The sequence below is a fragment of the Carya illinoinensis genome, chromosome 14 (genome assembly GCF_018687715.1).
Source record: "Carya illinoinensis cultivar Pawnee chromosome 14, C.illinoinensisPawnee_v1, whole genome shotgun sequence".
NCBI lineage: Eukaryota > Viridiplantae > Streptophyta > Magnoliopsida > Fagales > Juglandaceae > Carya > Carya illinoinensis.
In genome coordinates this window covers 28,129,771-28,143,072 of record NC_056765.1, presented here as the reverse complement: position 1 = coordinate 28,143,072, position 13,302 = coordinate 28,129,771, and positions in this window count along the sequence as shown.

The following is a 13,302-nucleotide window of genomic DNA, read 5'->3' as shown; positions in this document are numbered from 1 at the left end:
ACCAAATATTAAAGATCTTTTGTAAGTTTCAGATGGACCAATTATGAGATCAAGAGCTAAGAAGATCAATAAAGCAATGCCATGATTGGTGCAATCCACTTGGGATGAAGCTAACAAGAGCCTAACACTCAAGATGGGCTTGAAAGAAGGAGAAACAATTTTGATCCATGTCAACAAGCTATGGAAGAGGGCAACATGATTTAGGGTTTATTATTATGTTTATGAGGTTGAGGTTTTGGACCTTGATTAATTTATTAAAATGGCTTATTTTATTAATTATAGAAAATAGTCTAGAATAATAGGGATTGATGATATTTGGCCCACATATGTTTTATGTTTTATAAACTAGGGTTTCAAGAGAAGTTTTTAAGGGTAGTTTAGGGATTGGTTTAATTTTCAACTAGGGTTTGTTTTGGGAAGGCCTTGTATTTTGCCCAGGAGTATTTTGGGGAATATATTTTTAGTCTAGGATTAAGTTTAGGGGAAGGTACTGTAGCCGCACTATTCAAGGGTATTTTGGGAGAATGTTTTAAATTTTAGTCTAGGATTTATTTTGTTGGGAAAGGGTATTTAAACCCCATGTAGCCACATTTTAAAAAGTTAATGAAATTTGATTAATTATTTTTATTGCGAGTTGAGTTTATCTTCTCTTTTTCTTCAATGAACATTTAAACTTATCAAAGGCAAATCACAACCTTTGTGGTGTTCTTCCTTATAATTTAGGTTCTTCAGACAGATTCTTCAACGAGTCTAAATTTCCTTATAATCTAAGTTCTTGAAACGAGTTTCTCAACGGATCTAGATTTTCCATCCATAGGCTTGATTTTGGCTTTCTTAGGCGAGTTTTCAAATTGATTGTGAGTTCAAGGGATTCCATTCCTTCTGGTTCATATCATTTGGTATTCAGATCTCGATTTCCAATCAGGTCTAATTCTATCTTTGAATTCTTGCATATTTAAATTTAATTATAGGGCTTCATTGTTCTCTAGGGTTGCCAAAAATAAATAAACAAACAAACAAACAAGGGGTTGCCGAGATTCCATCTTATTAGGGCTACCGCGTTCTTCATCATCTAGGGTTTCAAAATTTTAGAGTTTCTTACATCTCTAAGTTTGTAAAATACTTGGAGTGCCATTTCATTGATTCTCTTCTACTTCCTTGTCACTTTTTGTGTGTTTGAATTCAATTATTTGATTTTCACAATTAAATATTGTTGTTTGTGATTGAATTAAAGAAAAGAAAAGAAAAATTTGAAAAAAAATAAGAAAATAAGAAAAGAAAATAAAGAATGTAGCATATTCATAGGTTGCTATATAGTTACAACAAAAGAGAAAGAAAGAAATTTGGGGATTAAGCCTCATCTTCAAATGGGCCAAATCACTCTTGTTGCATCATTCTAGTGGTATCTTGTTTTGCAAATATTCTTTCCCTCATTCAAATTCCTTGAATTTCATGTCATTTTATTCTTTCATTGTTTCTTGGATCTATATTAGTGGTTGGAATAATACAAAGTTGTATTGTCTTGAGTTAATTCAACTAATTCTTAAAGAACTTAAGCGGGAAAACTATTGAAGTAAAATACAAGAGAGTGTGAGATTATTATTGGAAAAAAGCCAATTAAGAGTAAAACACGAATAGAGTGTCACTATTTGAGTGTAAACACGTAAGGGAGGGAGTGGGGTTTTTACCACTAACATTGTTTTTGTGAAGCAGATTACGATGTCTCGTAAGAGTGACTCATCACCGAAAGGGGTGGTAGGTAATTCATTCTTTGTGTGGCAGGCCATGCAACAACAATTTGAACTGTTAAATTTGGCTTTGGGGGAAATGAAAGATAAGATGGATCAATGAGATGCAGTGAGTAAAAAACTACAAGGTGGGAGAGATAGGAGGAGGCGTGAGCCTAGTATTGAACATAAGTCTAATAATGAAGAGTATGATGAGTCTCTTGTCGCCAGGCGTGTTCACAATATACAAATTAAGTTGGATGATACAGAGTAGCAGAGCAAGAACACTTTTCATACTAGATGTCACATCAACAAGAAGGTTTGTAGTATGATCATTGATGGTAGGCATTGTACTAATTTGGCTAGCACTACTTTAGTTGAGAAATTGAATTTACCTACCTTGAAACACCCTAGACCATACAAGTTGCAATGACTGAATGATTGTGTGGAGGTCAGAGTAAATAAGTAAGTATTAGTTTCTTTTTCAATTGGAAAGTACAAGGATGAGGTGCTTTGTGATGTAGTACCTATGCATGCTGGCCATATTTTATTTGGGAGGCTGTGACAGTATGATAGAAGAATGATCCATGATGGGTTAAGGAACATGTACAATTTTGAAAATGGTAGAAAAATAATCAAACTTGATTTTTTAACTCCAACACAAGTCCATGAGGACCAGAGGCCAAATGTGTTTTTTAGTGATTTTGAGGTAACCGACAGTGCTCCGTATTTCTTGGAGTTTCCTTACTAGCATCCTTTTCACTTTTAGTGACTAGTGCACATCCATGGCAGCACACCCAACCCCTCCGGTGTCCTCTACACCGTTGGGGCACTCTGCTGGGGGAGAGGTTGATAGAAAGACTTTCGTGCAACCGGTGTCGCGATAGGAACTGTCAACTTTCCAACTAGCTATGAAGTATTCAGTGGATGTAAATGGTGAACTAGGCTTTGTGTTTACAGATTCTAAGATGATGAAGGCTGTGGATGTCAAGGCCTTACATTGATAAGATTCGGCTGCGTGTGATTAAATCCTGGGGTCTCATGGAGGTACCCACGATTAGTTTTATTAATGACTTCCATGTTCTCATTAAATTGCATTCTAAGAGGGACTTCATGCATGCCTGGGCATGAGAGGGTAGAGTGGTTGATGGTTGCGTTTTCAAACTCTTTAGGTGGACAAAGGATTTTGATCTTTATGTGGAATTGTTGTTGGCACCACAATGGATTTTTCTACCAGGTCTTCTGATGCATATGTATAGAACTGATTGTCTTCAGATACTTGCTACACAGTTTGGTCGGTACCTGGGCACAGACAATGCAACCTTACACAAAAAAAGAGCCTCAGGTGCACGTTTGTGTGTTGAGATGGATCTGAAGGATGAACTAGTCCAAGGTTTTCTTATTGTAGTGTCTTTGAATAGGACAATATGGCAGGGGGTCCGATATGAAAAATTGGGGTTCTATTGTACTAAATGTTGTAGGCAAAGTCACAAGAAGGTGGTTTATCGAATGGGGGAGTTTCGATGTCCTGCAAGGGAAACAGGATATTGCAAGCCTCAAAAGAAAATATGGAAAGGAAAAATTATCGATAAGAAGGGAGAGAAGGTGTTTGAAGTGACTTGATCTGGATATGAAAAACCTTCCTATACTCACTCTTTGGATGATCCTCTAATTCGGGATGAAGAGGATGGAAAAACTTTGGCTTGACAGTTGCGAAGAGGGATGTGGCGTTACAGAACAAGGAGCAGTCCATTGCTTTGCCAAATTTGAGTACTGCTGTTGATAACAAGCCTACTGAAGAAGAACACAGGCATGCTTTGTCTCAAGATGAACTAGTCACAGAGGGGGATGTGGCGCTATAGAACAAGGGGTAGTCCGTTATTTTGCAAAGTTTGAGTACTATTGTTGATACTAGGCCTACCGAAGATGAAAACAGGATTTCTTTGTCTCATGATGGACCAGTTGCAGGTCCTGATCCTCTTGGGACTTTGCAGGAGTGTTTTGTTCTTTCTGAAACAAAAGGAGGGTGGAGTGCAGTCTATGGTTTTGTGGGGAGTCCAATGGTTGATTTTTTCCAATTTGAAGATGCTTCTACTAGGACTACTTTCAAGGGGGGCAAACTACACTTATATCTGAGATATTGGCGTTGGAATGCAGGTCCAATATGGTAGTTGCCGATGCGCATGTTGTAGGGGATGATGATTTTGCAGCTACTTCTCTTTCAGATTCTGAAGATGGAGGTAAACCGTTAGTTCTTGCTCTGGAAAAGAATTATGAATCGGATCCTGAGCTACAGGAGCTGAGAGGCATGAATTCTGCAACCAAGAAACACATGGTGAGACAATCACAACTGGTTTTATCCCTCCCCGCTAAATTGAATTTATGATTGATAATATTTTGATGTGGAACTTGAGAGGGTTAGGTAGTTCCAGAGCTAGATTAAAGAGGTTGGTGAAGCAGCATGGTGTGAATATCGTAAGGATTTAGGATCCTTTTGCTGATGTTGAAAAAATGCCTCGCTTGGCTTGCTCGTTGGGGCTTCCCCATTATTATAGTAATGATGCTATGGAAGGGAAATTGTGGATTTTTTGGAGTGTTAATTGTGAATGGGAGGTGCTGGATATAACTAATCGGATGATCACTGGATGGCTTCGGATTGCTGAGGAAAGGATCATTATTACGTTTATTTATGCTAAATGCAACCTTTTAGAGTCTACAGAGTCATGTCAAAGTTTAGAAGGTGTTGACCCTAATGAGTCGTCATGGCTTGTAATAGGGGATTTCAATATCATCAGGGATGATGGTGAAAGAATTGGTGGTAATCCAAGGCCTATTTCTTCTATGGAGGAGTTCAATACTTGTATTGATAACCTATAACCTTCTAGACCTACAGGTCGTGGGTCACTGTTACTCGTGGTATAATGGTCATGAGGCCCATTCTAGAAGTTGGGCTCAGCTGGATCGAGCTCTCATTAATATCCCATACGCAACTCATTTTTCTTCTACCTTCTTTGAATATCTTGCTAGGAAGTCTTCAAATCATTGCTCGATTCTCATTCACTTTCAAAAACAGGTGTTAAGCTACGGTCCTCCTCCTTTTCATTTTCAAAAAATGTGGTGCTCTCACGTAGATTTTAAACGTTGGGTGGAAGACATTTGGAAGGTTCCTACTTAAGCAAGGGGCTTGCTACGGTTGGCGAAAAAATTGAAGAAGACCAAAGTGGCCCTCCGGGCATGGAATAGAAGGGTTTTCAGGCATGTTGGTCAGACCATTAAAGACTTGGAAGAGAGATTGGAGGTCTTAGAAAGTCATTTACAAGAGAGGTATGATCCTGAGGTGGAATGTATTTTTGGGTCACGAAAATTGAGTTTGATACTTGGGAACAATAAAGAAACTTGACTCGCGTAGCTAGTGAAGAAAAAATGGCTTATGGAAGGGGATCGAAATGCCAAATCTTTTCATGCTCTTGTTAATCAACGGCAGAAAAATGAAGTTATTTCCAACATGAGGCTAGAGGATGGTACCCTCGTGGAATCTCCGAAATAGGTTCACTAAGGCCCTATCACTTATTTTCAGAATTTTCTTTCTACTCACTCTTCTGTTGAATAGGTGGATATTTTGCCTCTGATCCAGAGTTCTATCTCTGAGGAGGATAATTTTTTGCTTGGTCTTGCTCCCACTGCGGAAGGAATTTTTGCCACTTTGAAGTCGATCTCGAAAGAGAGTTCACTTGGATCGGATAGGTTTGACTCAGGTTTCTATCTAAATTGTTGGGATATTATTAAAGATGATGTGGCCGAGGCGGCACAGGATTTCTTTTCAGGTTTTCCTTTACCTTGTTTCTACACTACCTCTTATATTGTCTTGATCTTGAAGGTGGAGGATGCTAAGAGTTTTGACAAATTTCGCCCTATCAGCCCTTGTTCAATTGCTTATAAAAAATTTTCTAAGATGCTTGTGCAACATATGACTTATCTTTTACCTCAATTGATTTCTCATGAGCAAGAAGCTTTTATTTCGAGCCGCAATATATTTGAGAATATTACTTTAGCACAAGAAATGGTTTCATTCTTTGAACAAGAAGACGAAGGGTGGTAATATTATGGTAAAGGTTGATATGGCCAAAGCCTACGGTCGTTTGGATTGGTCTTTCTTGTTACAGGTGCTAGAATGTTTTGGTTTTTTGGCTCTTTTTTGCAAATTAGTGAGGCATTGTGTTCAGTCTCCATGGTTCTCCATTATGATGAATGGGACTGTTAAGGGTTTCTTCCAACCAGCCCGGGGACGTCGGCAAGGTGATCCTCCCTCACCTTATTTGTTTATTATAATGGAGGAGGTTTTATACAGATTACTCCATAAGAATTTTGAGGAGGATCATATTGTTTGTTTTTATCATCCCTGGGCGCATCGTTAGTCTCTCATTTACTCTATGATGATGATCTCTTAGTTTTTGTGAACGTGAGAAAGCACTCAATACATAGGTTTATTAAAATGCTAGAGGTTTATGCGAGATGGTCCGGCCAATTGATTAACATGGAGAAATTAGCTTTTCTTTTTTCAAAATCCATTTCCTCTTCTCGGCGTCAAAATTTGATGCATTTAACTGGTTTTGTTGAAGGTAAGATGGCAGTCCCTCTCATCTCCGGTTGGCTCACATCTAGAGATAAGATGGCAGTTTTGAACGTTCCACTGAAGGTGTTCTAAAAAATCAATTCGATCTTGTCTACATTTTTTTGGGGCAAGATTAATGGGAAGACAAGGATAAAATGGTGTGCTTGGGATAAAATGTATAAACTAGTCAAGGAAGGGGGTATCGGCCTAAGGAATTTTCATGAGGTACAGAGGTCTCTACATATGAAATTTGCATGGAGATTGTTATCAGTAGACAATCTATGGACCCATTTCTTTCGAGCTAAATATGTGAAGCAGCAGGGTCACATTTTAAATTTGGAAGTACGTCGTACTGCATCCAAATTTTGGAGATCGATCATGACTATCCTCCCTGATGTGGCTGAAAATATAAAAGTGAAGGTGAGAGAAGGGGGGCTCTTCATTTTGGTTTGATTGTTGGTTGGAAAGTGGGCCACTTGGTGTTGATGGGAATGATGAGCCAACTGATCTTAGAATACAAGATATCTGGGTGGATGGCGCCTGGGATGAAAACCACCTTGTTCAATTGGTTGGCATAGAAAAGGCTAGAGAGATTATGCTAGAAATTGTGGCAGGTAGAGATAGTAAGGATATTATAATCTGGAAACCGGTAGGGGATGGATGCTTTACGTCTGCCACAGCTTGGGATATTATCCGTATAAAAGGGACTGATCAAAGGGGTATGGATTGGATCTGGCATCATTTCCTTCCGAAAAAGATGGCAGTGTGTATTTGGAAAGCCAGATTTAATGGTCTAGCTGTTGATTCTCAGGTGCATTCACTAGGTATTTCATTAGCCTCTCGTTGTGATTGTTGTGCACTTGGTAAAGCTGAAACATTAGATCATGTGTTGCATGGTGGTTGCTGTAGCGCTAGGTATTCCGCAATTTGCTGGGCTTTCATGGTGGGTGACAGTGATGCATTGGTTCAGCCTAGATAGGAAATTGAGTCACAGAGGTACTCTATTTGGCCTCCTTCCTTCTATCATCCATGGCATTTATGGATGCAACATTGTAAGGCCCGAATGGAGAACCACCATGAATCTATGGTGGCGGTTTGGTTAGCAGTTAAGGTGTGGATTTGGAAGATTTCTTCTCTTTTGGTAACACATTGGCAACTCTCTACAAGGGATGAGGGGGTTCTTCATACACTTGATGTCCCTTGTATTGATCATGCAAGGAATAATTTGAAGCTTATTTCCGGAGGAAACCTGTTGAGGGGTGGATCAAACTGAATGTAGATGGGAGTTTCTGGGGTAACTAGGGCACATGTGGTTGAGGAAGCGTCATTCGGGACCATTGGGAAAATTTTAAAGGTGCTTTCTCCTCCTACTTTGGTAACAGAATGAATAATGAGGCCAAACTGAGGGCATTAATCTTCGCATCAGATTATGGAAAGAGATGGGTTTCAATCATATTTGTATCGAAAGTGATTCCATGTTGGAGGTTAACTGGTTGGCTAATCATAAGTGCATGGCTTGGTACTTATGGGACTTTTGAGAGGATCTTTTGCTACTTCTGAGGGATGTGAACTTCACTATTGAGCATCAATTTCGAGAGGGAAACAATGCAATAGATTTCCTAGCTCGTCTGGGAGAGGAAGGCCTTGACAGAATTTTTGTTGAATTTGATTCTTTGCCACGTATTTTGAAGGGGACCCTTTGGTTGGATAAGGTTGGACTACCTCATGTTAGAGTTTAATGGTGGTGTTGGCTCTTTTTTGTTTACTAGGAATGTTTAGATTGTTTTATCTTGTTTTGGCATATTTAGTTTAGTTTTCTTTGTGTGTTTTGTCTTGGTTTTGTGTTTGGTTTTGATGCCTGGGACTGCTTGTTTCTATGGTTTTCCTCCTCCATAAGTGAGGGGTTATTAATAAAATTGGGGAGGAGTTACTCTTGGACATGTGACCCTAACCAAGAGTGACCCTAACTCTTCTTAAAAAAAAAAAAATGTACATGAGGACCAACTAAAGCTAAAAAGTGAAAGTGAGCCAAAAAAAAAAAAGACTAAAAGTGAGATTGAGCTAAAAAGGAAGAGTGAAGTGAGATTAAAAAAAGAAAAAAAAGAAATAGTGAGGCCGAAAAGGGGGGGGGGGGGGAGAGAGAGAGAGAAGATGAGAGTAAGATTGAAACTTCAAGAAAAAAAGAGAATGACTTGAAAAACAATTGTGAGGCTGGGAGTTCAAAAAAAGATAATGAAAAAGATAGTGAAAGAAAAAAGAGAGTGAAAATAAAAAAGAGAGTGAAGAAAAAAAAGAGAGTGAAAAGAACAAAGAGAGTGAAGAAAATGAGAGAAAAATGAGTTTTTATGGTAAGGCGAGTTTTAATACTAACGAACTTGACAAATTTTTGCCTAGTGTTGTTGTCTATTTGTTGCAAAGATACGAGGTAATGATTCCTAATAGTGTATTTGGTGGATTGCCACTTATTAGAGGACTAGAGCATCAAATTGATTTTATGTCAGGTGTGATAATTCCAAACCGACCTTTCCTTGAAAAGCACGAGTCTTTGAAGTACTTGAAGGGACAAGGTAATTTGACTAGAATATATGCCAAGTAGGTAGAATTTATTGAGACCTTTTCTCATGTAATCAAATACACACAAGGTAAAGAAACTTTTGTGGTTGATTCTTTAGCAAGAAAGTATGTCCTCGTCTTCATTTTAGATGCAAAGTTATTGAGATTTGAATATAATAAGGAATTGCATGCTAATGATGATAACTTTGCTAGTATGTATGGAGCGTGTGAGAAGGCATCGCTTGGTAAGTGCTATAAACTAGATTGGTATTTGTTTAGAGAGAATAAACTTTATGGGCCTACTAGTCTTATGCGTGAGTTGCTACTACATGGATGTAGTTTTTTAGGTCATTTTGGTGTAAAATGGATTTTAAACTTAATGCATGACCATTGGTGGGAGTATTGCTTGCCATTCATTGAGTTTGCATATAATTGGAATGGTCAATTTGGTATAAGGAAAGCTTTAGATGTGTTTCATGAATGTTTGTGGGAGTATCACTTGCTATTCATTGACTTGTTACATGAACATTTGCGGGAGTATTATTTGCCCTTATTAGGATTTGCATATAATAGGACTATGCATACTACTATTTCTTATTGTCATTTTGAAATTGTTTATGGTTTTAATCCACTTACTCTTTTAACTTTGATGTTTTTGCTTGTTGATGACAGGAGTAACTTGGATAGATCTTTTCAAATTCTTGATAAAATTAATGATTATGCATATAAAGTGGATCTGCCAAGTGAGTATCATCTTTATACTACTTTTAATGTTCTTGATCATTCTCCTTTTGATGTAGGTAAAGATTCGAGGTCAAATCCTTTTAAGAAGAGGGGGAATGATGGGCATAGGCCAATTATAAGATCAAGAACTAAGAAGATCAAGGAAGCAATGCAATAATTGATGCAATCCACTTGAGATGAAGCTAGCAAGATTCCAACACTTAAGATGGGTTTGAAAGGAGGAGAAACAATTTTGATCCATGTCATACAAGTTATAGAAGAGGGCAACATGATTTAGGGCTTATTATTTTGTTTATGAGGTTGAGGTTTTGGACCTTGTTTAATTTATTAAAAGTGCTTATTTTATTAGTTATAGGAATTAGTCTAGAATAATGGGGCTTGAGGATGTTTGGCCCACATATGTTTTATGTTTTAAGGACTAGGGTTTCAAGAGAAGTTTTTAATGATAGTTTAGGGATTGCTTTAATTTTCAGTTAGGGTTTGTTTTGGGAAGGCCTTGTATTTTGCCTATGGGTATTTTGGAGAATATATTTTCAGCCTAGAGTTTTGTTTAAGGGAAGGTATTGTAGCCATACTGTTCAAGGGTAGTTTTGGGAGAATGTTTTAAATTTTAGTCTAGGGTTTATTTTGTTGGGAAAGAGTATTTAAACCCTTATAGTCTCATTTTAAAAAGTTAATAAAATTTGACGAATTATTTTCATTGTGAGTTGAGTTTATCTCCTTAATGAACTTTTGAACTTATCAAAGGCAAAACACAACCTTTATAGCATTCTTCCTTATAATTTAGGTTCTTGAGACAAGTTCTTCAACGAGCCTAGAATTTCATATAATCTAAGTTCTTGAAACTAGTTCCTCAACGGATCTAGATTTTCCATCCATTGGCTTAATTTTAGCTTTCATAGGTGAGTTTTCAAATTGATTTTGGATTCAAGGGATTCCATTCTTGCGTGTTCATATCATTGGGTATTCAGAACTTGGTTTCCAATTAAGTCTAGTTTTATCTTTGAATTCTTGTATATTTAAATTTAATTATAGAGCTTCATTGTTCTCGAGTACCCAAAAAAAATAAAACAAAACAAAACAAACAAATAAACAAAAAAGGGGCTATAGAAATTCCATCTTATTAGGGCTGCCATGTTCTTCATCATCTAGGGTTTCAAAATTTTAGGGTTTCTTAGATCCCTAAGTTTGCCAATTACTTGAAGTGCCATTTCATTGGTTTGCCTCACTGCCGATACTTGAACTTCCTTCCAAAACTATAATTACATGTCTTTGACTATGTATTTCGTTGATTATGATTAGATTTTTCACAAAAAGATTATTAAATTTTGTTAAATAACTGATCACAAGAATGGGACGATTGGGAAGGCTTTGGAGGCCGCAATAAAGGAGTTTGGGTTAGCAATGGTTTTGACAGTTTCGATTGATAATGCCCCATCTAATGATGTTGCATTGGGATATCTGAAGACTTATCTTAAAGAGATGAATAAGACAGTCTTGGGTCATGAATATTTTCATGTTAGATCTATTATACATATCTTGAATTTAATTGTGCCTGAGGAATTGAAAGATGTTGATGACTCAATTGCACAAGTTAGAATGGCTGTGAAATTTGTGGGATCTTCTCCTGCTAGATTGGAGAAATTCAAGGTTGCCGTGAAAAATGCGAGCATAACATCGAATAAGGGTCTTTGTACTAATGTTCCTACCAAATGGAACTCAATCTTCTTGATGTTGGAGGCGGCCCAAGAAGCCCAAGAATATAAAGAAACCTTTCAATTATTGGATGATGAAGACATTCAATATATCAAATACTTTGATAAGCACAGGAAATTAGGAAAGCCTGATGATGATGATTGGGAGGGATTTTCTACTTTTGTTAATTTTCTCAAGCTTTTTTATGAGGTCATATTGAAGTTATCTAGTTTTTTGTACTCTATCCCATGAGTTTTGTTAACAAATACGTAGGATAAAAGAAGAATTAGATGACATATGTAGGGGTGACAATCTACGGATGAGGGAGATGGTAATGACCATGAGGGTCAAATATGACAAGTATTGGAGAGATTTGAGTAGGCTAAATATTTTGTTATATGTGGCTCTTATTCTTGATCTCCGTTTGAAGATTGATGGCATGGTATATAATTTGGGACTTACACACAGCCAGGCATGGGCTGATCTTATTGGTGATATGGCTCGAAATACCTTGGCTAAATTGTATGATAAATTTACTGCGATTAAGGGTGGTACTATATCTACTACACCTACACCTACCCCAACGCCTCCTCCAGAATCTGGTGCAGCAAAGAAGCGTAGATTGGCTTGGAGTAAAACCCTCTCGCAGAATCCCTATCTAGTCCGTCAATCTACGGAGGAGAAATTCGGAGTTAGACAAATATTTGATAGGGGATCTTATTTCACATGTTGATAATTTCGATATATTAGGATGGTGAAAGGCGGTTGCCATAAAATATCCCATCCTTGCTAAGATAGCCCGCTATATTTTAGTCATCCCTATTAGCACCGTTGCCTCAGAGTTGGCCTTTAGGACCATCAGGTGCATATTGGTTCCTTTCTTAGTTCATTGTCTTCTACCACTGTAGAGGTATTGATATGCACACAGAGTTGGAAGATGGGAAAGGAAATTCATATTCCAGATGTTCTAGATTTTATAGAGATCGACAAGGAGGAGGGTGGTGATCAGCCTGAATCTGGACCACCTTGTAATTGTTGTTTTTATTTTATTATTTTGATTTATTTATATTCATTCTAATTTTATCAGCATTAATTGTTGGAGCAAAACATGAAATGACTCAAACAACATGTACCTCCGCTGCAGTATGACTTCATGTTAAAAGACCCACCATTGCCAATTTGTCATTTGCCATAGACCATAGTTTTATACAATTTGATAATTTTTAATTTGTATGCCATTATTTGATTTTGTTGTATTTATATAATTTTTTTATTGTACAATATGATTATGTGCAATTCAAACCTCAAATCTCAATGAGTTAATCCTAATTCCCGATTCCCTATGTTTCATCTTGATCCCCATCTCATCACGGTTAATCAAATTTTAGGTTTTAATATTTTCATTTCTAATATATGTTTGTAATTTTAATTTTTATTTCTTCTTTGTAATTCTAATTTATTTTCCTATTAAATTTTTAATGTTGTTTATGATCTCACACAGCCACACTCACAGTCACAATATACAGCACTAATTACAACTTTTTCCACCCTTGACTACCTGCCCAGGCCGCCCCAAATGTCACAGTCAAAGACTCAAACAGCTCTCTTAGTATCTTTAGAATATTGAAATTTGAATTATTTGTACTTATTATGTATTCAATGATTTGTAATGTTGATACAATGTCCCTTAAGCGCTTTTATGTTTATAATTTTGTAATTGTTTAGCCTCAAATTTTGCAATAGGTTAGTTATTATTATTATTTGATTAGGTAATAGACTAGTAGTCTATAGTAGTACTTTATTAGTTCATTTGCTCTAAATTTGTATTATGTATATATTATTTTTATTCATGTAACTTTTTTTTTTAATTTGGTTTTTAAATTTTGTCCTTTTACATCTAATTTTATGCACCCAAAAGTTGTTTCTAGGCCAAAAAAATAGCCCAAAAACCGCTTCTGGGCCTTCGCAGAG